The sequence below is a fragment of the Schistocerca piceifrons genome, chromosome X, assembly GCF_021461385.2.
Source record: "Schistocerca piceifrons isolate TAMUIC-IGC-003096 chromosome X, iqSchPice1.1, whole genome shotgun sequence".
Classification (NCBI taxonomy): domain Eukaryota; kingdom Metazoa; phylum Arthropoda; class Insecta; order Orthoptera; family Acrididae; genus Schistocerca; species Schistocerca piceifrons.
Window position 1 is genome coordinate 334,454,265 of NC_060149.1, and position 26,396 is coordinate 334,480,660.

Genomic DNA, 26,396 nt, shown 5'->3' on the forward strand with positions numbered 1-26,396 from the left:
TTAAATTAAGAATCATTAAATTTTCACTTTCACACACTAGTGTTTTGCATACACTGGCGTACCCTTCCAGTATTGGATTAAAACTGGATATTCTAGGATGCAGTCAGATAGGAAATGTCTTTTGTTATGATGATTCATTAATGAGGAACATTTAAAACTGAGGTAGTCTATAGAACAGTTTTGCTGCTGTGAATAACTAATATATATATTTTATTTTCAGGTTTCTGCCTATGTTTTGTGTATTCTGTTTCATGTCAGTGTTCATCGGCGTTGTAATATCAGCATCGCAAAATTTTGGACTGTGGTTGATGTTGATTCATGTACACGGTGCAGCGGGGCAGGTTGATCTCTCACCGTCATTTAAACTATCTGCCAACCTGCATGAATAACCTTCGGGTTGTCTGCCCCTTCACACTACGATGGTAGATACTGGTTAAGCCGACAAAAACAGCGTTGATGAAAATGCGACTGAATACCTACCACGCGAAGGACACACAACTCTAGTCCATGGGTAGTAGCTGAAAGTTAATTAAAGCATCGAGCGTTTGGGATTCTTCCATGAGTCGTTTGAAAAAATGTCAAACATTTCCGTTTAGTTGGATTATTGTCTTTAAAACAAGGAAAATGGCTATTAAGTCGGTATTCAACATGCAGTGTTACTGACTGTCTCTGCAACAGGTCCACACCCAAAAGCAGCCAGAAGATATTTAGTCCAACTCGATATTTTAAACATCCTAAACAGTCACTGACCTACGACTAATCGCGAGTTAACACATTCAGTCGTTCAATAGGCTTCTTGTACAGGGGTGGTAGCCACAATGTTTCGTAATCTTCACGAAACACGCCACGCTGAGTTTATGTATCACATGAAATGCTCACACGCAAATATCACATAAAATAAACCACTCAGAAGCTCAAAGTTACACAAAATACTCAACACTGTAGTCGCTTTTCATCAACTACACGACAACCAATAAAACGCGTGGATTTCTTCATTTTGGTACAAATTTCATCTGCGAGATTTAATATAGGTGTGAAGCAGAAGACGGCTGCCGAGCGACTATGTCGACTCATAGATCTGAGGCAGAAGACACTACTCAAAAGCGCGGGAAATGCTGAATTCCTATTGGCAGGTATGTTAAGCAGCCATTCAGATCATCTCGAGCACTTCTATACTCGCGGTGTTTCTAATGTCAGCCAATCACATTACCACAAGTAATTTAGACCAGAAGTTTAGTAATTTCGAAAACAAAATTCGATTCCTTTGCGCAAAATAAGTCACTAATAAATTTAATGCTCAGTGCCCTTCTGGCTGCCTTTAAAAGAATCAAGCTCAATCATATATGCGTCACAAATTTCCCTATTGCTTTCTGACGCTTACATTGACATAGTTTTAATAAAATATGGCATTCTCATTTTACGTAAGTCCTCCGTTCACTCTCTCCCAAAAACACTCACACAACCATAACACAATGAAATAATAATTTTTGAAACTACTTTTAATTGCGTCTGAAATCTGTGTAATGAAACTAAAGAAAATTCCAGAAAATTAGATTATGTGAACCTATCGTTTTGGTTGTAATTTCAATTAAATCCATTACAGTACCTAACTCGGTTTCGCAATGCCAGCACGATTACTATGTGTTTTAGGTAAAAATTCATATCTCCGAAATTAGTGAAGTTACTGATTTTAAATTTCAGCAGTATGGTTATGTTACCCATAGAATTTGGTATGCTAAGTATGAAAGCGATCGAACAATATTTAATAGGACTACTTCAGCTTCATAGACAGTATGTGTAACGTATTGCACGCACCGTTAGTCAAGTACACAGCTCGCTCGGCCCAGTAGTCAGAGTCAGCTGTGCCTGCGTGAGAACCAACATCTGCTCTCCTCACGGCTTCACGGCAAGCCACGCTTTCAATGCAAAGTGGTCACTCGTAATAATTAGCTACGGTACAACGGGATTAGCTGAGTGATGATTGAAGTTGAGATATTAGCAGTAATCAGGTTCAGTTCTTTTTCATGTTAACTATAGTGTGCAGTACATATTTATATGAGAACACAGAGCGTGATGCAAAAACATAAGAAGAAGGGAAGAATAAAACGATTAGTATGGTGGAGCACAGTCAAGATACGGATGGTGATTTAGGAGAGAACAGTTGGTCTTTCCCAGGGAACACTAAAGTATGAAAGTCAGCTATAAGAAAGTAATGAATAATAGACCACATACTGACACGTGATGGTAAGGATAACGTTGAGTAAGACGGGGTTGCTTCATAGCACATCGAAGAAATAGTGATTATTCGAAATTATGAGGTATAAGATGCTGATAGGCTGGAAATGCTGGTGACAAGAGATTCTGAATGCACGGGAAAGGATGGAGAAGATAGGGAAGGACATAGAAGAAATGCAGAAATGGGCATATGAAATGCAGAGATAGAAGTATGAAATATTGAAGGAAATGCAGGAAGCTAGGACAGAAGCCAAAGATGAAGCAGAAAATACTAGGTTAAAGGCTCGCCTTGCATTGACGGAAGCACAGGAAGCCAAGAAAGCAGCGTAAGAAGTGGTCATTGAAACCAGACGACAAATGAAGGAATAACAATAAGAGATGAAGAAATTTTGTTTCCAACAAGATCAACCCATTTTGCATGAGCAGCAAGAAAAGGTGGAGAAGTGATTAGACAAAACAGAATGGTGGATTGAAAGGATCGAAAGACAGAACAAAAGGCAGTTAGAAGAAGCAACAAGTCAATTACAAGTTCAAAACTATCAGATAATGGAAGAGGAAGTACGACAAGCAGGTGTAGGCTCAGATGTTACTAACCTAGTATCTGTAGCAGAATGCCAGGAGACAAGGTCGCTTCCTGAGTTCCCGAACAAACAAGAAAGGATAAGCGAATGGCAAACCACGAGGGCTGGGTTCGCTAGCATTAGGAATGGAAACAGAAAGTAATGAAACACGTTATTGTTTACCACTGAACAGAAGACACGCTGTGAGTGGAGGTCAATGTAACTCAGGTCACAGAAACAGTGGGAACTTTAGAGTGCTCGCAAGAAGAAATACGGAGAACATCAGAAACAGTTGTTAGGTCGTGTGTAAGAGATGATGAAACATTAGGTTTCAAACACTTTATATCAGTCCGGAAGTTATAAACTGTAAATATAATGGGAACGTACTTCACCCTAAAACTAGGGTATCAGTATTTGGTCTGTCCTTACAACCTTCTTCGCCTTGAGCGTACAAAGTAGAGTCTGTTTGAACACACTTCCAAGGAGCAAATGCGGAGAAGATGAGACACATAGCTACCACTTGCATCTCATACCGTGAATTTAGAGATGCTCTCCTCACAAATTACTGATCTTGAGAAATGCATGAAAGTATTAAGTATGAGATGATAATGAATAAGGATTTAAAAGCATCAGTATTCAAGAGTCCAGGAAGTTCTTTGAAGCTATGGTTAGAAAGAATCAATTCTTCGACATTCCCTGTAGCCCAGGAAAGATCATTCGGTACCACTACATGAAACTGCCAACGAATTACCAGCAACCACTAGCAGAATGATTTAATAAATATATAAAAGCACTCAAGAACACAGTGTGAATTCGAAATTGCTTTTGACAAAAGAGTGCTATGGAATAAAGAAGAGAGCACGAAGGTACTTTCAACTGATATCCACAACAGTATAACAACTGGAGCAATAACAGGAATCAAGCACCTGCAGGAGGAAGACATTTCCATGGACCCTCAGAAGGGGAAGATCATTTCCGTAATCACCCATCATAGCAAGAAGGCTCAAACAGATATCACAGTCATAACAATGCCCAGCGTTTCATGCAGAACTCACCCGCTATACAATGAGAAAGAGAAGGGGCAGGAACCATAGCAGTCATGTTGCCAAACATGAGGAGTCGCTAGTCTGATAATAGCTCATCACAACAGCGACTAGGCTTAACAGTAGGGGAGGCTGCCGAGACACCTGCAGAAGAGTTCTGAATCAGCCAAGTACATTTGTTCAAGTACTGTGAAATATGATCTTTGCTATTGCAGGAAAAGGAAACAGTCATGAGACGTTACCTGCATCCAGTAATTAAGGTCACTACAGGAGATGTACAGCTGAAAGGAATACTTCATAGCGGCAGCCAAATTTTTGTGATAACCGATACTGCATAAACCTGTTTTCTGTGCAATGTACCGTTGAGAATGAGGAGGACTGCTGATGGAAATGCATTCTAGCTGGTGACTATTAAGACAAAGAAATTGGTTGGTGTGCACTACATTAGTGACACCCAGTCAAATCCTACTTGGAATAAGTTAAAAGATAATGACATATGAAGGGCAGTGTATGCAAACAAACAAGTGATTCAGACGGAAATGGAGTGTGCAATGCGAGAAAGTGAACAAGATACAGTGCATAGCATCATTCAGAGGTTTACTGTTACACTAGGTCCTCTGTTCATAAGGAGTCGTACGTTGTCTTGGATTAGAATCAATCAGCCGGAATAAGAAAGAATCCATCTCTGAGAATGCTGATGTTTTATTATATGAAGATTGAAATATGGTTGTAAACAAACTATGTGAGAACTAGGATGCATCGACATTGGCGAGACGCATAGATGAAACCGAGATATCACGAATGAATGAATATCATAATACAGTAATGTTGCACTGATATTTGATGAGTTGCTATTTTTGTCCTTAGTTGGTAGGTAATTTTGTTTGTTTTTGTCCGCACAAAAGAGGCGTTTTTGAGATGACAGGTTATAGAGATGCTGTATTGTGGTCCTTGCCAACGTTGCAGCTGAACACGATTTATTAGGAAGTGAGTAGTTTGAAAAGTGAAATATTAGGCTACATTTGACCGTGATGATAGTTCTACAAGGACATTCTTTTATATTTTTGTTATAAGAGCACGAAATGTGTGAGTTCCTAGATGATAAGCAAGAATTTTTGTCTTACGCGGAATGCAATGAGTGACATGTTACCAAAAGAATACAAATTTTGATGACCCACAGCAGTCTGACTGACCGCTATGTAATGTTAATGTGAGAAGAAGAATGTTCCATAATAATGTTTTGTCTATGTGTTATTTGGAATTCAGCCGATTGAATATGAATGAAGCAAGTGATATCGGGAGACACAAGTTGACTGCAGACACGAAAGGAATGGACATAAGGTTAATATGAAGAAAATGAAGATCATAAAGAAATATGTGCTAACACTAACAGAACAGTATGTAGATACTATGAATTACCTGAAAACTGTGAGAACTAGTGAGTAACCTGACTGCAGTTCGTTCGTCCAATCAGTAAATTTTAGTGGCATGTTTGTATTGTGTTTTGAGGAGTTTCACAGGAGAAGACTACGATGCAGAAAGCACTAAGAAAGATAACCAGGGTGGCAAAAACGATAACGAATAAATTGCGAATCATGGGGTACACAAACGGAGGAGAAAGGATAGAATAATCAAAATCAGGCTTCAGGAAAGAAACCATACTCTGATTACAAAAATCACTGGCGAAGACCTTTTTATTTTACTTAACCATATTTATTTACACGTTTGGTGGAGGATAAATAACTGGGACACAGCATGCATGCAGATAATTTATGTTACAGTGATCCTGTAACATAGCTTGAGTGGAAGGAAAACCTGTACTGATAACCTACTAACAATAACACACTAACCTAGGAATAATCGTAAAGGTGTAAGTGTTATGGACAGCCAGTGCAAATATAAAAAAAAATTGCGCCATCGAGGCGAAATTTAACAGTTGCAAAGCCTGCATTGCAATATAGTACTTTTGCTGTGGATAATTGCAAATGATCAAATATATGTTTTATCTGTTTGTTAAGTAAGAGGAATATTAGCACTGCTTGGCGGAGATTATATTCACGCTTTAAGGAGTCGATTTTACACTGTGGGAAATGGGAATAGGATAATGTAATGTTTGTAAATTACGATAGGATGCACAAAAATATTAAAGCAATCGTGAAATTTTATAAATGTTCTGATAATCAATAGATTAGCACAGTATTACCAAGGATCTGTTATGAGTATTGGGCAGAATCACGAATGTTGAACAGGTTCGAGACAGAGACTTGGACAACACTTGTGGAGAGACAGACTCAGGTGCAGGTGGCATGTGTCAGTGTGGCTGCTCATCAGGCGGCGCAGCATCAAATAGATACCGGCTGGAACAGGACATTCGCTTTCACTGATGGAAGGAGGAACAGATGGAGACAGTCTCACGTGGTGGATTAGTCCTCTGGGGCTGGAGTATGAGGAGAAGGTAAATGGATTGGTGGCTCCCAGTCAAAACCCTGCAGTACCGCAACTCGTGATGACACAAGTGTGGATGTTTACATTTGGAACCTTCTGTACTGGTGGTACTGTGCCACCTGGCCACTACTTCTTTACCATATACATTCTCATACAGAGAACATCCATATGCCATTATCCATAGCAAATGGCTCTGATCGACATATGAACTCCACACCTGATCTATAGACAACAGTACCTATTCAACTCTCGATGGAGCCATTACCACCTCACTGACATTGTACAGTAGAGCTAACATACACAGAATGACCAGTACCCATCAGTAATTTGCCATGTTTGGGGGAGAAATTGCAAATAATCTCTGAATCCATTAACACAAGCTACCTCCACACCAATACTGAGAAGACAAGATGCCTCTGTCATGTCGTCATTCGAGAACCTCTTGCCACTCCGATGACAACCCCACTGTCACTCGGTTGCAGAAGATGCCTGGCGGAAGGGGAGATGACCCGTCTTCTGTATCTGGCTCATGTTGAGCCTGCCCGTTACGCCAAACCCAGCCCACCAGCCACAGCCACCCACGCGCCCTCAATGTTGACCCATAGCAGCCTCCAGGGCGTTAGTGACTGCATGACAACCCCTCTCTCACGTAACAAATTGAACACGCACGTCTTGTGTGACACACTGAACGCCTCACAGTCCTTGTGTGACAATTTTGCATGTGATACCTCAGTTCAGGTTCATATTTAGTGTTGCATGTCTACATTTCTTTCAGCAGGCACTTACTTTGCATATTTGTCTTGTTCTTTAATCGAAGCAGTTAATTCATGTTGCTCTTCGTGTAAGAATGATATTGTATGTTGAAGAATTCTAATAGTAACACATGTTGTGTGCTAGTAATGTCAGCAGGTGGTCAAGTGATGGATGCCTTTTATTGTAGCGATATTCACACAGGCACTACGTTTTCGCAGACCACACCGTTTATTATATTATCTAGTTTGTGTTGCTCCTTTTACCATGCTCCAGTATATACAGCTCGCATATGGAAACATAGGTAGCTATAATGGGCCATTATATATTTGTATAAATAAATAATATTGACGTCATACATTTTTAATTCATTGCTCTGTGACTGATTTGTGTATTTCACATTGCATATTTTATCTTGCTTATGTTTGCTTAGTTTCACTTTTCACACATATGTGGCAGTTTTATTTATTTCTTTGAGTGTTTCAAGGGGAAAACAATATTAAGTTTTTATTCTTGTAACTATTCATGTTTAACATAAAACAGTTACATCATTTGAAATGATTAATACATATTAAATGTTAAAATAGTATGTAAGGGTATGATTGGATCTTCAATTAAGTTATGCTTTGCTTGGAAGATTAGTCAATGAACTATATGTCAGTATGGGTAAAGTAGCTAACAATTTATGACATAATTCCTACCATCGCCTTGTTAAACAAGTGAGTGTATCACCAGCTGGCCAGCTGGCCATTTCATATGGACATCGCAATATTAGAAATTATCATGTAAATACCTTCAGCCAAATAAGGGTAATTGATACAGATGGTTTGCCTTTGAACGTATGTGTTTTACGATATTGCAGAGCCAGTGTTTATATTGAAGTACGATATAATTTTCTTTCGGACACGTATGCATGTCTGATGGAACAGGCGTTGCGGCAACTACAGCCTTCATGAAATACAGGAAATGTATTCACAGTTGCGAATGCGGGCAGCCTCCAACTACAGAATGGAATGACGACACTAAAATCAAAATGGTTCAAATGGCTCTGAGCACTATGGGACTTAACTTCTGAGGTCATCAGTCCCCTAGAACTTAGAACTACTTAAACCTAACTAACCTAAGGGCATCACACACATCCAAGCTCTAGGCAGGATTCGAACCTGCGACCGTAGCGTCCGCGCGGTTCCAGACTGTAGCGCCTAGAACCGCTCGGCCACTCTGGCGGGCCACTAAAAATTAGTGCCATATCAGGAGTCGAACAGAGATTTCCTGCTTGTCGCAAGCTGCCACCTGAATTGTTTTGGCTATCTATGCATCCACCACAGCCAAACAAGAAACTTCTGTATGTCGTCGTCCATGTTTCATTAACTTGCACCCATACACATACTGTAATTAACGTACAGGGGGATATTTAATCGAAAGTAGGTAACCTGGTATTTGTGAATAAATAAGATACGGCAGTGCATTTGTTCATAAGAAGTGCATGCATGCCGGTTGGAACAGGAACTCTAGTGACTACAGCCATTACAAAGTCCAGGAAAAGTATTCACAACTGCGAATATGGGCAACCTCCTAGTGTAGAAAGAAAAGACGACGCTGAAAATTTGCACTGGACTGAAACTCAGACTCAGATTGTCACAAGCGATCGCCTTAATAGTTTCGGCTATCCATGCACGCTTCACCCCAGAACCATACCTCGATATACCGTAGTCCATGTGTCATTAATTTGCATTTGTGTACTTACAGATACTCTCATACAAAGGGGGAAATTTAATCGAAGGTCGCTAGCCAGGTATCAACGGCTAAAGAACGGCTAAGAAGTATGATGCAATGTTCCTTTGTACATACATGCATGTTTGAAGAAATATTACATCGTACTACTTATGAAAAACGCATTGCAGTATCATATTTATCCATCAATACTGGGCTACTGGCTAACGATTAAATGTCTCCCCTGTCCAGGAAATACTGTAGGTGTAGGAATGCAGGTTAATGACACAGTGGTGACTAAATTTGAAAGTTTTGGTTTGGCTGTGAAGCTTGTACAGGTAACCAAAATGACTGTCTGCCTTTGGCAGTGTAGAAGTACGGATGTCTGTTTATGTTCTCGCCACAGAGCTTGTTCTTGGAGTTGTTTGTGTGAGTCAGCCGCCTTAGCATGCAACATTTTCTTAGAAAGAGAATGATTTATTCCCACCACAAATCGATAATCAAGATCAGATTTTCGACTGCATATGGATCACTGAAGACACATGAAACTGAACAGTTTATCAGAGATGAAATAAAGATTGATTATAGCGACGTTGTTGGCATTGACCTGGTTATATGAGTAGTGTTGTGTATGTGAAACTGGTTATTGACCAAGTATGTGGTAGAATTTTACATGCAACTAGAAGTGGTTACAAATTACATCACCCAGCCAGACACACTAGTGACGTAACTGTGGAACATGTGGGACTTTGACCATGGATGTCTGTGTATTTGAACTCCCTTTTCAGGTCCCTTTGGAGATGGTGGTATCTGCAGTCTGTCTACATGGGAAGGTGACGTTCCATACAGTTGAAAATTCAAAAAATGGTTCAAATGGCTCTGATCACTATGCGACTTAACTTCTGAAGTCATCAGTCGCCTAGAACTTAGAACTAATTAAACCTAACTAACCTAAGGACATCACACACGTCCATGCCCGAGGCAGGATTCGAACCTGCGACCGTAGCGGTCGCTCGGTTCAGACTGTTGCGCCCAGAACCGCACGGCCACTCCGGCCGGCAGTTGAAAATTGATCTCAGTTTCCCACAGACCCAATTCTCAACAGAGTGCAACAGGTGCCAGTTGAGCTGACCAAACATGTGCCATCCTACTTACATATTGGCGTGTGCCGTGCTATCCATTCCAGATGTATGCAACGCAGGATCACACATTTACTGGCTGGGGGCCATTACTACCATATTTTTTGTGGCGACTTGAATCGTGCGTTGTCCCAGAAAACCAACATCCCTATTTTACTATATCCCACGGACTCAAGATGCCGATGCACGAACAGAACCTTGCCGATACTTGGGACGACGGGCATGGTGATCAGCCTGGCTATTTGTATGTCACAGCCATTCAGCGAGTAGTCTTCACCAAGTCTATGTTTCCCAGGGACTCACCACTGCTGCACTTCACATTGAGATATGGCCCACACCTTCCTCCGACCATATTGCCTTCATCTGCTCAGTTTCCACTCTAGCGCCAACGGTTGTGGCGTGGTTCAGGCTCATGGAAACTGAATGTCGCCTACCTTCAGGATTCAGAATGCAGCGCGCTCATAGAGACGACATGGAAGGAGAGACAACTTGCTGGATATCCCTAGACACTTTGGAGGCAGCTCGACAGCACCAAGCCTGATTTATGTTGACAACGATAATTTATGGTCGCGATAAAGTGCAGTGGCATCGAGATTCCACGGAATACTATTTCACAGTACTCCCCGACCTCTCACATGATGCCCCTCTGTTCAAAGACAGGCCGAAATGCAATGGATTAGGTGGAAGATAATTTAGCATACGCATTTCTGCTTTGAGAGAATAATGGTACATACGAGATGTAAAGATCGAGTACAAGAGATCCCCCATCCATGCATCATAATATCCGAGAGAATCAAGCGCTGTAAGAGGGCGCTGATCCATGCCATTGATATGCCAGATAGTCGCCGATTGACGTCCTAGAATGATATTAGAGGCGCCTTTGTCGACCACTGCGAAGAGTTTCATACAGCAGTGAAGCAGAACACCACAGCAATGGGTGATGTCCTTCAGTCATTGACGGGAAGCCATGGGCCCAGACACAGCTTTTTGCTGAAGTTTTAACATGCATTCCATGACATCATGCCTTCCTGATGCACTGGAATGTTTCAAGAATTGATGACCCCTGACCTTCCCCTCCCTTCTGAACGCGCACAAGGTCAGTTCATCCCAGTCTCCAGGCCATCTGGGGGTCGAGGAGCCGAATATTATCTGCCTTTCATCACATAATGGATTCTTGCCACCCACCTTCGGTGCATCCTCCCTCAAGTTATCCCATCAAACGTGCTTTGGTGGTGGCTCAGTAATTTTCGTAATATCATAATCGTGGTAGCAGCCTGCCGTATTCGCGGAGCCTTAGTGGCGGTGAAAACTTTTGATAGAATGGCTCATTACTTTCAAAAATGGTTCAAATGGCTCTGAGCACTATGGGACTCAACTGCTGTGGTCATCAGTCCCCTAGAACTTAGAACTAATTAAACCTAACTAACCTAAGGACATCACACACATCCATGCCCAAGGCAGGATTCGAACCTGCGACCGTAGCAGCAGCGCGGCTCCGGACTGGAGCACCTAGAACCGCACGACCACCGCGGCCGGCTCATTACTTTCTTTAGAAAGTGCGACAACGGCCATGTGGAGGGCTCTGTTACTACCACACGGTGGGTCCATGCCATCGGCCTTGAGTCACTGTAACATGATTTGCAGAACCAGCTGACTGGGATCACAGTGAGGCGGCATGCGTTCATCTGTCGTGCATACATAACTGACTTGGCGTTCGTGGTTCGAAAGGGGGATGAACTACACTGGTTCTGGTATGGACGACGCAATATGGGACTGTTGTAGACATCTGAAAAAGTCTTGTGGTATGATTGTTGGTAGAGATCATATGGCAGCGAGTATGACCCCACGGCTATTACTGGACAAGCTCAAACGTTTGGGTATCACCTTCACACATGACGTGTAGTGAATGTCATCAACTAATTATAAGCGCCTGTTTCACTGGCTCCACACGAACGTTTGTAGCAGCTCTTACGAGTATGATGCAACGGTTTGATTTTGTCACCACTTACCTGACCTTGCGACTACCTAATTTGGCATAGATTTTACCGATGCCAAACGCGATGCCACATAGATCGTGCTAGCGTTTGGCTACTTTCGGAACGTGGGAGTTATCATCGAAGTCTGCTATGACACGCTAACTCTTCCTCCTCCAGATGGCGGCTTTGGTCTTGTCAATTTCCATGCAAGGCTATCTGCCCTTTACGTAAGTACAATGATCAAATCGTGTACCCACAACCAAATCAGACTTACGGGAACCCTAATTGATGAATAGCTACTCCTTCCTGAGTGCCTCCTGTTGTAGTAGCACATAATTCTACCTCCCTCTCGCACGTCAGAAACTTCTTCATCGAACGCAGTTACGTCCATGGAGACTTACCTCATACCAGGAAACCTATGGCGTATGATGTTTATCGTGTAATGACGAGATATCGTGCCCAGAATGTGGTGAAAAGCTGGTATCCTATGGTCGCACGGCCCGTGATCTGGCCTTCTGTGCACCATTTCCTCCTCGACACGAATGGCCGTTCGACCTGATATCTGGCTGTTAATGGAAAATACATGACACAGCTTCACCTACATGCAATTAACGTGACCGATTTTCCCCTTTGCCGCCACTATCACATGCTTGACACGGGTGAATATCGAGAAAAGTGTCGATGTTCTGCAGAGATGTGGCAACTGACTAGGAAAATGCTTGTCGTTCGTCTATGTATGGCTCCCCATGCCACTGCACTGCAGTCGCTTCCGTTCTGTGATGAGCCCTATTTCTCAAGTACGAAGACCAACACAGTGAGTTAGATACAAGGCCTATTGATCTCTTATTTATTTCCTGAAGCAGACCAGAGCGTTCTTGATTTTTTTACGTTCCTGCAAGACCTTGTTATTTATGCAACGTAAATTCGAGGTACTGTCAATACTAGCCAGTTTCTTGCCCTCCCTCCCTCCCCCCCACCCACGCCCCATGTCCCGGATATGAGGCGATGACCTCAATATGAGGGTGCAGTACCAGGACGTTGACCAGTGTACCGGCAAAATGGAATATATTCCGAGAAGGCGAGCCCGGAACACGTCAGTTGGACTTCAGATTCTCAATGCATTTATCGACATGTTGGGGGCGCGCAGATGGTAATTTTGTTTCTTTCACCTGGAGAGGGTTCTTAGTTCCTTTTCTATTTCGTTGATATTTATGCTGATTGTACGTTGATGTTCATCTCTTATAAAGTTACTCTTCTCACACACACACACACACAAAATAAAAAGAAAATAAAATGGTCGAAGCGGCCGCTCGCGACAAGCGGGAAATCCGAGTTCGAGACCTGGACTGTAACAAATTTTCGATGTCGTCATTTCATGCTGCAGTTGGAGGTTTCCCGTATTCGCAACTGCGAATACATTTTCTGTACATATGATTCACATTGAAAATCAAATGTTACCACATGAAGTTACTTGTTTGGCTGTCAGCTTGAGTAATGAGCCGTTAAGTAAAGTAGATTCCCTGAACATGTACTGTAAAGAACTTTGCTCCACTGTTCCACAGCCCTCCACAGTATTTCTCGGAATGAGGGAATGTGCCATTGCTTGTGGTGACCCGTCAGTCTGTTGTGGATATCATGAACGGCATAAACTCTGGTGATCTTGGAATGTACGCTTACCTTTAAAGTCTAATGCTATTAGGAAAAATTCTTCCACTACCACGAATTAATCCCGTTATCTCTGGATCTAGCGTCACAGTACTAACTTGTAATACTCAACTTGATAGTGAATTCGAAAAAGATAAAAATGTCAGATGCAGTCGTATACAAATAATAAAAATATAGTTTGAATGAAATGCCTTATAAAAATCTGTGTTTGTTATTTAGCTATGTTACTTAGCAGCAGGTATCCACGCCTCGTGAACAGTGGACTATCAATTACTTTGGGTTGCAATGTAGACGTGGCAGTCCAGTGAAACGCCTTAGTAATTGTGTGGGCACGGCTGCGGCATTCAAGTGGTGCGCAGCAACGCGTATAGAATTGATCTGCAGCAGACGTGTGGAGCCTGCCAAGTGCTACGCCACACAGATGCTCCTGCTCTGAGAGCCATTCTCCGCCTCTCGGCTAGAGGAACCTTGAAATTACTGACGGCTGAAAATCCTTCGACTGGCTGTTACGGTGCATCTAGAAATAATAATTTCACGTAGTGGAATATAAATAAAATTTTTTGGTGTTTCTAGAGCGATTTATGCAAGCCATTTTACGATTAACATATCCACCGTTATGTAATAGGCGTCGCCAGAATATATGACTTTAAAAAAATGTTTTAAAACATGAAAATTAATTTGAAACGCTAGAGACTACAGAACAGAAACGTCTTAGAAATGTTACGTGAAACTATATTTGCTTATTACCAGAATAACTGTTCGGGTGAAAGCAACCAGTGTAATCTAGTACCGTATTGTTGCAGACTAACCGGAAATTACCTCTTTTTTGTATCTCTTAGTAGGAACACTGAGAAAAGATAATACAGTTTAAATGTTATTCAGAAATCACCATTGCCGCTTTTTCTCCTCGTTGCTAAAAAATGTGGTATCTTCACTGAAAATGGCGTACACCTGTAACAGTTATCGTGAAAATGTAGCTCTGCCGTCGACAGAATCCCACATTTGACTGCAGGTGAGAGAGACAAATTCTTTTTCTTTCTTGTTACGTATGTTTCTGCTCCAGCGCATACAACGTGAAACAAAACCCTACGTCGTCGATGTACAGTTTCCTCGTCACTGTGTTTGCAAACGTATTTGACTAGAAACAAAGGGCAGCAACTTTCATTGGATGAATGTTAAAACACACTGCTGCCAGCGAAGCAGTGCCGACAACACGTACCTTATCCCTCTTGTGTTTTGTCACGCTGATACGTAGCTCCTGACATCGTTAAACTGCGAGTAAACTCTTTGAGTGCTCTAAATATATTAACAACGAATGTGATCTACCTGTTTATTTCCATACTCGTTACAGATTAAAAACAATAATATAGAATAGGAAGGAAGTATCAAATGAGGTGAGTTTCAAACATGACATTGCTGTCACTGTGCTGTTTCACTCTCCAGAGACATCCGTACATTCTTTTATTCTTAGGCCTCCTTCTTCCCTTCGGAATTTTCTATTTTCTGTCGCTTGTCAGTTTGTATTTCTCGAGCCGGCTTCTTTCCCAGTGTCATTTCCCTATTTGATTCTATTTGTTTCTTCTTTTACTAAATTAAACATTTTTTCTGTGTAATAAACTGACTGATTGAAAACAGAGAGTTAAGTAATAAATTAATTACCATTCTCCTTTGTTATTTCTTTACCGTCATTTTATGACTCTAAATAAAATATAGAAATTAATAGTTTTGCTCAATCATTTGACCCGAATTCGAATTTTGATGTGTTGTGGTATTTCCCACAACAAAAACTGCGTATTTTTGTATGATTGGTTCTTGGGTGTATCTTCGAAATATTTTTGCGTTCTGGTGTTTAACCTCTTTTTGGAGTTTATTAGCTACGTGTAGCACGAACTAGTATGTGTTTATGTTCATTTTGTTTTTTATAACATAACATACCAAGTTTGGTTACGTACAGATATTTATTTTAACCGAAGGAAAATATTTATAATCGATCTTGAGGACAAACTGCATCGTAACGTATCTTGAGTAACCTCTGTCTACTAGTCTCACCTTCCTCCTAAACAAGAGTTACTTTGCCGCCGTTTGCTAACTGTGCACGACGTGGCGAGAAGATCATTCTGTCCTGTCGCATAGACAAATTCTCTGAAGCCAATTATTAGCATTACTATATTTTCCATGTGTTTTCGTGTTTGTTTTAATTTCTAATTTTGCCTAAGCGAGATTTACATAATAGCGAGGGTAGTTACTTTTCCTCGTATCATTTTATTTCTTATGTAAATGAACTGCTATATCATAGAGAGTCCATAATTTCTTCTTGATGCAATAATTTACCAATAGCCGTATGTATTGTAGAAATTTATTTTATTTTATGAATTTCTACAATACATACGGCTGTTGGTAAGTTATTGCATCAAGAAGTTTATGCCAGCCGTCGTCCCACGATCCATAATGGATCAACGAAATTCTATAATTTCTGGTTACACTGAGATGATATCATAATTTTGAAGTAGTATTCCATTTTGTATCTAATGTTCTTTTCATTAACATGGCCTTCCACTTTACACTGAAGTATGTTAGGCGCAGGCAGCTATCGGTTTGTAATTCTCTATCTTCCTTTTAAAATATTATGGCGCCACAGAAACATTTATGCATGGATAATCATGACCAATGAAGATAAGTCTCGATAAGGAAAATGTGATCGAAGTATTACGTTAAGAGCCAATAAGAGCTTATTAACCGAACTCGTGTCATTTGGCGCAGGTTCCTGTTCGTATGATAAAGAAGACCTCGACGTAACTTTCACAGACATGTTCTCTACTTCTTTGCCATTGTTTTAAAAAGAGTTTTTATGGGGCATCGTCTGTGATTGAGTATTGGTTGTTGTATACGGCATATTTTTGCGCTTTCCTTGCTAATTTTAGCATTCAATGCCCTCTCGAATGCTTTCATCAGAAGTTTTTAGAAATGACGTTAAAATTACGCAGATATCCTTTGCCAACTCTGTTTTTGTTACATTGTTCCTACGAATCGTAGCTCCCAATGGCGATATTTTGAACTAACAGTAGCCCTAAGGCAATTGCAAAGACACGCTTTTGTAATGAACACATTCCTTTACTCATCTTACTGCCGGTACAGGTTTTAATGGAAACGAAATAATTATATGGCATTATTGGTCAGGGGATCTCGCCTAGAATAGTTCAGTCGCGTGGTGCCAGTCTTTCTATTTGATGCCACTTCGGCTACTTGCGCGTCGGTGAAGATGGGGACAACACTAACACAGTCCCTGAGTGATTAAAATCTCCGACCCGTAACCCGAGGATCTACACGCAGCGGAGCTGAGCATTCTTTTTTATGTAGATCTGCTTCTGTCTCATGTTTTCGTCATTGATTCTGTGCACATGTCACATGGCGTTGTTCGAGTTCCGACAGTGGTATCTGCACAACAGGTACAAAACAAATCATAAATCCGCAGAGAGACAGACATTAATTGAAACGCGCTCGGCTACCAGCCAGAAAAATTTAGTAACCACTGTATCAAAATATTATCACAGCACTTGCGCCAAAACGCCAAGAACATTTGCTCTAACTTTTCCTATGTTAGTGGCTCAAAAATCAGTGTATAGACACTAATGGACGAGAAAGTACGTGAAATAAAACTCTACGAGATGTCATTTCCGAAGCCAGTGCACTTCTGAAGCCTGGAATACTACTTCTGGAGTCAGTAGCTATGCATGCTGCCGAAACGCTATTCCTAAAATCAAATAAAGGCCTCCTCGTAGAACTGAAACAAAAAGAGATCATAATTATTACAGACAAAATGGGATACAATTACAAGAATGGCATGCACCAAAACAGATCCAACAAATAATTGTACGGTAAAACAGAAAAAATTACAGACATAATACGCAAAAGATGTTTAAGATTTTACGGTCACCTCAAACGAATGGAATGGAGCAGTTCGATCAAGAATATCTTCTAAGATTTTATTCAGACCCCAAAACCATAATGCCCTGATTAATAAATGCCAAAGAAGACCTCTCACTCCCAAAAATCAATTCTGGAGATTGTTCTGACAGGGATCTCTTCCCTAAGAACATAGTGACGAATGGGCTACACCGAGACGACTAAGCAAAAAAGAAAATGCGATGCCCCGTGGACGGAGGACCGTAAGCAAGCCCACTCACAAAGAATAAAAGAAATCTGGGTTCCAAGTAATGCAAAGTTCACTGCCAAATGTATCAAGACTTAACGTGATCCTAGATGGCTCCATTCTAATTATAATAATAAAGTAAAAAAAATCTAATGATAAATTCTGACTGTAATTTTCTCCCTTGTCCATATGGGCTATGTCAGTTATAACACACGAAAGTACATAAATCAGAGCCCCAAAGCTCATGGACCCATAACAGCACCACATGAAATGCTTAAAATAACTCCAAGTGTACGTGTGACTTTCGGTTCATGGACGAGAGCGGGAAAGAGAGATTTGACAAATTACGACACGATGTCCATGTCGTCTGCTCTCTGCATATGTATTTTGGCGATGGTGACATTTGAATCACAGTCGCCATTTACAACTGGCTTTGCATTAAGGAAACAACTACGAGGTTCAGCCACCGTGTCATATGTTTGAAAGGCCGCGCGGAGTGGCCGCGTGGTTAGAGACGCCATGTCACTGACTGCGCGGCACCTCCCGCCGGGAGTCGAGGCATGGGTGTGTGTGTTGTTCTTAGCATAGGTTAGTTTAAGTTAGTTTAAGTAGTGTCTAAGTCTAGGGACCGATGAACTCTGCAGTTTGCCTACTTAAGAACTCACACACATTTGAACTTTTTTCTGTTTGAAAAGTGAAATTTGTGGTAAGTTCCTATGGGACCAAACTGCTGAGGTCATTGGTCACTAGGCTTACACATTACTTAATCTAACTCTAACTTATGCAAAGGACAACACACGCACCCATTCCCGAGGGAGGTCTCGAACCTACGACGGGGGGAGACGCGTGCGTCATCTGTTGAGTAAGACGACACAAAAGGATACACAGAACAACGCCAATGACCTCAGCTACTTCTGTGGAACAGTAATGTACTTACAATAATATACTTACAATATTTCGAACGACTGTGAGACACAACACTTCCTCCAAAACCTCACAACAGACCTGGTCATTTGGCAAAAAAAGCATCTCTGCAGTCCGAATGTGTGAACAGGCATGTGATAACCTGCACGTTCGGTTTCTGCAGGAGGCTCCACATTTTCATCTAAGCCCGTACATATAAGCAACCACTGCCAATACTGACTGATCCGGTAGCTTCTGGTATTTATGAATTTTCTAAAGAGCCAAGCTACATAGCTCTTTTCTAATGTAGTTGATTGCAAAACATTAAAATCTTATTTACTGTTAAAAACAGTCACTACTAGTGATTCTCCCACAGTAAGAGGTTCCTACTCAATGGTCTGAAGATGATCACAACAGTGGTCGAAACCGGTCACCTTGATAAATAAATCGTGATCAGTACTGTTTTCAGTAGCAAATATTTGTAACACATTGACCACTGCCACTCCCGTAATAGTAGTTAAAATCTTAATTCCTCAAACGATAAAGTAAAAGGATCTTGTATTGTGGTAGCTTAAGCAACTTAAATAGTTCATGAAACTTGAGCTTCTCGTGAAGCAGGAAGTATTCAAACAATTTATCGAACTACAGTCAGGCGACGTGTTGGACAACAGATGCATTCTCTGAAGTTGTTTGGAACAGTTCCGCATAGCCTAAGACAAAAATAAAGCTTCCTGAAAGTCGTTGTCTTAAGTTTGGAATGCTTGGAGCGTTGGCACAGGCGACTCGGATACTCATTCCAGGCCTCTTTTCTGTCACAGAAAGGTTATAACGGCAGCAGCAGTGCCAGTTGTATCGCCTCTGCAGTTGCGCTGGCTGCTCGAGCTGTTGGGACGAATGACTCAATTTGTTTTTGCTGCAAGTAACTTTTATGTTGTTATTGTTCCATTTCTTCCGTATGTTGTTTTGCCATGTGATACAATTGTTGTTGAAAGTGTTCTACATCTACATCTACATATATACTCCGGTAGCCACTAAGTGGTGTGTGGCGGAGGGGCACAATTAGCGCCAAAGTCATATTCTCCTCCCCCCCCCCCCCCCCCCTCCTCAGTACCACTCACAGATTGCACAAGGGAAAAACAACTGTCTCAACGCTTCAGTACGAGCTCTAATTTCCCTCATCTTTGAATGGTGATCATTGCGCGATTTGAAAGTTGGTGAGCAGCCCCTTCGTTTAGCGCGTCGTCTATCTGCAGTTGTATCCCACTTCAAACATTCTGTGAGATTTGTAACGCTCTCGCGATGGCTAATTGTACCAGTCACGAATCTTTCCACTCATCTTTGGATCTTTTCAATCTCTTAAATGAGACCGAACTGGTAATGGTCCCATACAGACTAACAGTACTCTAAGACCGGACGAACTAACGTATTGTAAGCAATTTCCTTTGTTGAAGGACTGCATCGTTTCAGGATTGTAGCAATAAACCGCAATCTAGAGTTCACCTTGCCCGTTACTTGTGTAATCTGATCATTGCATTTGAGATCATTTCGAATAGTCACACCCAGATAATTGACGGATGTTACCGCTTCCAAGGACTGGGCATTTATTTTGTACTTTTACATTAATGGGAATTTTCGCCTTGTTATACGCAGTTGGCTACACTTACTAATATTGAGAGATAACTACCAGTCATTACACCACGCATTTATTTTTTGCAAGTCCTCATTGATTTGTTCACAACTTTCGTGTGGTACTACATTCCTGTAGACTACAGCATCATCGGCAAACAGTACCATCAACCAGATCGTTTATGTAAATCGTAAAAAGCAGCGGACCTATTACGCTGCCCTGGGGCACATCTGTTCCTGTTGAAGTCACCCCATTCATGACGACCTACTGCTCTCTGTCTGTTAGAAAATTTTCTATCCAACCGCATATGTCATCGGATAGATCGTAAGCGCGCACTTTCTGGAGCAAGAGACAGTGCGGAAGTGAGTCGAACGCCTTTTGAAAGTCATGAAATATGGCATCAACCTGGGAGCCGGTATCTAGGGCCTGTTGTATATCATGCACAAAGAGGGCTAGCTGTGTCTCGCATGACCGCTCTTTCCTAAAACCGTGCTGGTTTCTACAGATGAGCTTCTCAGAGTCTAGAAAGGTCATTATGTCTGAACACAAAATATGTTCCACGATTCTACAAAAAAACGATTTCAGTGAAATTGGACGGTAATTATGTGCGTCTGATGTTCTACCCTTTTTATACATTGCCGGCCGGAGTGGCCGAACGGTTCTAGGCGCTACAGTCTGGAACCGCGCCACCGCTACGGTCGCAGGTTCGAATCCTGCCTCGGGCAGGTTAGTTAGGTTTAAGTTGTTCTAAGTTCTAGGGGACTCATGACCTCAGAAGTTAAGTCCCATAGTGCTCAGAGCCATTTGAACCATGTTTTATAGATTGATATGACCTGGGCCTTCTTCCAGTCCCGTGGATCTTTCCGCTGTTCCAGTGATCTCTGATAGATGATGGATAAGAATGGTGCTATATCTGTAGCATAGTTAACATATAATCTTACGGGGATACCGTCTGGGCCAGATGGTTTCCTGGCTTCTAAGGATCTTAACTGTTTTACAATCCCAGATACACTGAACACTATGTCAGCCATTGTTCCGTCTGTTTGATAATTGAAAGGGGGAATGGTGCTGCAGTCCTCAACCGTAAACGTGTTTTTGAAAGCTAGGTTAAGAATTTCGGCCTTCTGTTTATCACCATCAGTTACGTTACCCGTATTGAATTATTTGTAGCGTTCATAGATTTTACTTACGACCAAAATTTTGTGGGGTTATTTTTAGAATATGCAGATGAAATATTGCTTTCAAATTCGTTAAAAGAATCTCATTGACCTTTTGACAGCTGCTTTCATTTCGCATAATTTCTGTATGTCAGGGGGGAAGTGATTACGTTTAAGACGACTGTGCAAAATTCTTTACTTTCCCAACAACTTCGTAACATGTTTGTTGTACCAGAATGGATCCTTTCCCTCCCCTATATTTTTGCTAGGCACATACATCTCTAGCACGTGGTGGACAATACCTTTGAATTTCAACCAAATATGCTCAATATCTTTGTGACCCACGATAAATGCTTGGAGCTGACTATGAAGATATTCATTAAAGACAGTTTTATTTGCTTTCCCAAACAAGAAAACTCTACGCTGTTTCTTTGGGTTTTTGCAACTTCCACCGACACAGAAGCCACAACGACATTATGGTCGCTAATATCTTCTTATAGATTAACTTTCTCAAAAAGATCAAGTCTGTTTGTCGCCAAGATATCTAATATGTTCCCATCTCGCGTTGGTTTTCTAACCAATTGCTCAAGGTTGTATGTTGAGAGCGCTCCTAGAATAACTTCACACGAGTCTGTTGTTGCATAAAGAACGTTTTCCTAGTTAATGGTGTTTTTTTTTCGCCTTCAGATTTCGAGTTGACTTAAGTGTTTATTAGATTGTAGAGAAGATTTGTACAGGACGTGAACACACAGCATCAGCTTCAAAATTCGTCACATCTCCATCTGTCATTAGCTACACGAGACACAGTCGGAGTTACCTACCGAGCGAGGTGGCACAGTGGTTAGCGCTGGCCTCGTATTCGGGAGGACGCCGGTTCAAACTCGCGTCCGTCCATACAGATTTCGCTTTTCCGCGATTTTCTTAAATTACTCCAGCCAAATATCGGAAAAGTTCCTTTGAAAAGGACACGCCCGATTTCCTTCCGCATCCTTTCGTAATCCGTGCTTGTGTCCTGTGTCTAATGACTTCTTTGTCGACAGTACGTTAAACTCTAATCTTCCTTCCTCTTTCCGAGTTAGCAGCAGGGAATTCCAAGTGCACAAACTACAAGAGTAAGCAATGGAGTTCCGTATGTATTCAGAATGAACAGATTTCAAAACAGTATGACGACCAGGTAATGCAATGTGATCGCTGCAGGAAGTGAGGTGTTGCTGTTACTGCTGAGAGGTCATATCGCTACTTCCAAAGAAGCCGGAGTTTACTGAAACCTTAAGAGAATAGCCTATTTTGCCTCCAGTCTTGATTTTTCTTCGTCTCTGATTTCTACCTACGTTTTTATGTAACGTTTCGCAAACCATACCGTTTTGTAAGTAATCTCTGGCGATCACATCCGCATAAGTTATGGGACCTGGCAACATGGTGCATGAAATCACTTGAATATCCTCTCTTTGCTGGGTCGTAACTGCTGCCATTGCCTGACTCTTCTATTAGGTCCATATTTAACTCAGACTGGAACCTTAGGCATTTGATTTTGTGGAGGGCAATATGCGAATCCTTCAACAACCATCGACATTGTGTGGACATATTATACCGCACGAACCTAGGCTAAAGTGCTTATTGTCCAGCTGTTTACCGACACCAGGGACACTGCGGCACGTGGCATTTGTGGCAGCAACACCACAAAAACCCACTTTGGCCCTCATAAATATTGGCCATCCGGCTAGGCAGGTCATCTGACGTCAGGCTGCTGCCATTTCAGGGCTGAGCGTCGAATTAAGGGCCCTCTAGCAGGGGAGATACTGGGCTTCCACCAGCGCCAGCCGCCGCGAGACTGGCAGGTGTCGGTGGTGGCGGTGGTGGGGGGGGGGGCGGGGGGGGCTGCGGGACGGTGGCGGTCGGCAAGGGTATCATCGCTGAACGTCTATGCTCCGATCACCCACTTCGGCTGGGGCATGCTGCCAGACTGCCCTGCACTCGGCTTAACTATGCCAGTGTACCGCATCAGCTCCTGATGTGGCTTGGCCACCAGCCAAGAATGTTTAGCATGCAGAGTCGTGTTCCGCCTGCGCTGCACGGGGCATAGCAGCTGCCGGCATATTCATGATTACGTTTCGCCGCCAAGATATCTTGGTGGATGCCCACCTTTTAACACCTGGCAGACGCGAGATTCAGCTACTAAGAACTGTTTGAAAATAATAAAGGCGGTATATTGCCGTCGAGCGGTTTTTGACCTACTTCTATCCATCATCCTCCACCAGAGGACTCCCACACACAACATATTTGAGGATGACATAGGGGCAGCAATAGGTATCAATAAGCTTTAGCCGAAATATTTAATTCTGCTCAAAGTTTTCCTCCACAAGGAGAATGAAGAATTTTTATTAATATTTCAAAGATGAGGCTATATAAATTGCTCAAAAAAGGTCTGGCACTATCTACACATCCGTTTACATGTGCAGGCTAACATCCCATGCTGCGTACGTGTCCGGGTTAAGATTGAATGGAAGCAGCGAATCAGCGAATGAACGAATAATCCTTACGAAACTTTACTGTGGAAAATACTGAAATAAGGCAGTCTATAAACTTTATAACAGACTGAGTGGGGCGAGACGCTTGGAGGATCCTGTGTCGATACTGCAAAGCGTTCAAATTACTCAGGAATCCAATGTCAGTAGATGATATCAGCCCAAAATAACTGATCCTCCTTCCTGCAAAACCTGTAGACTTCATGCCCAGGACGTGCATTGGTACCTGGCTACATCTTTTCTGCTACTATCATCGGGCGTCGGACGAATCAAGCAGTCGTGACGAAGAGAATCTACACTCCTGGAAATGGAAAAAAGAACACATTGACACAGGTGTGTCAGACCAACCATACTTGCTCCGGACACTGCGAGAGGGCTGTACAAGCAATGATCACACGCACGGCACAGCGGACACACCAGGAACCGCGGTGTTGGCCGTCGAATGGCGCTAGCTGCGCAGCATTTGTGCACCGCCGCCGTCAGTGTCAGCCAGTTTGCCGTGGCATACGGAGCTCCATCGCAGTCTTTAACACTGGTAGCATGCCGCGACAGTGTGGACGTGAACCGTATGTGCAGTTGACGGACTTTGAGCGAGGGCGTATAGTGGGCATGCGGGAGGCCGGGTGGACGTACCGCCGAATTGCTCAACACGTGGGGCGTGAGGTCTCCACAGTACATCGATGTTGTCGCCAGTGGTCGGCGGAAGGTGCACGTGCCCGTCGACCTGGGACCGGACCGCAGCGACGCACGGATGCACGCCAAGACCGTAGGATCCTACGCAGTGCCGTAGGGGACCGCACCGCCACTTCCCAGCAAATTAGGGACACTGTTGCTCCTGGGGTATCGGCGAGGACCATTCGCAACCGTCTCCATGAAGCTGGGCTACGGTCCCGCACACCGTTAGGCCGTCTTCCGCTCACGCCCCATCATCGTGCAGCCCGCCTCCAGTGGTGTCGCGACAGGCGTGAATGGAGGGACGAATGGAGACGTGTCGTCTTCAGCGATGAGAGTCGCTTCTGCCTTGGTGCCAATGATGGTCGTATGCGTGTTTGGCGCCGTGCAGGTGAGCGCCACAATCAGGACTGCATACGACCGAGGCACACAGGGCCAACACCCGGCATCATGGTGTGGGGAGCGATCTCCTACACTGGCCGTACACCACTGGTGATCGTCGAGGGGACACTGAATAGTGCACGGTACATCCAAACCGTCATCGAACCCATCGTTCTACCATTCCTAGACCGGCAAGGGAACTTGCTGTTCCAACAGGACAATGCACGTCCGCATGTGTCCCGTGCCACCCAACGTGCTCTAGAAGGTGTAAGTCAACTACCCTGGCCAGCAAGATCTCCGGATCTGTCCCCCATTGAGCATGTTTGGGACTGGATGAAGCGTCGTCTCACGCGGTCTGCACGTCCAGCACGAACGCTGGTCCAACTGAGGCGCCAGGTGGAAATGGCATGGCAAGCCGTTCCACAGGACTACATCCAGCATCTCTACGATCGTCTCCATGGGAGAATAGCAGCCTGCATTGCTGCGAAAGGTGGATATACACTGTACTAGTGCCGACATTGTGGATGCTCTGTTGCCTGTGTCTATGTGCCTGTGGTTCTGTCAGTGTGATCATGTGATGTATCTGACCCCAGGAATGTGTCAATAAAGTTTCCCCTTCCTGGGACAATGAATTCACGGTGTTCTTATTTCAATTTCCAGGAGTGTAATTTTACAGATCCAGGTATTCCTGTTACCACCTTTTTCGCACAGCATGGTAATATGGGTGTTGTATAGTTGTTCGTAATGGATGCCTAGAGGTCGAGCTGATCATGTCATGAACTGTCTGATTTGACACGCACCTCACAGCTGCCTTCAAAAAGGCAGCGCGCTGTACTGATGTTTCTCCCCGGGGCACGAACGACTCCGAACTTGTAGGTACCTGGCAACGGCTGGTGAAAGTGACGGGAATGACACCTAGGAAGCGAGTCTTCGAAGCCTTGCGTCTGAGGATAGTGCTTTACTGTTCGAATGTCATTGTTGTGCAGTATGCCTAGTCGGTAGAAAATATCCGGTTCTGATAACCCATCTTGCCATAAAGTGACAATGTGCGCACGGTATAAGCTGGAAGTGATAATTCGGCACAGCTTGAAACAGTGAAGAGTGTACAAAAGCTTCATTGTTTCGTTCATGGTTAGAGATACATCGTGCTGTACTGAAATGCAGGTGGCAGTACTTAGCGATTTTCTGTAGTCAAAAGAGTAGTGAGAGAGAGGTTTCGGATCAAACACACGTATACTCTTCGACTCGTGACAGTAGTGCCAAACCTTTTGAGCTGTTTACATCAATGCTAGTAATGAGAAAACACTCTGAGACTGCTGAAACTTGTGGGAATGACCTCAGTCTATGACTATCGTTCCCCAGACAATGAAGAAAGATATGTTGCTGGACGGCTATATGCGTCAATCACTGACAGGGAGACATCCAGTTACATCCTGCCATTGCCAAACCGAGGCT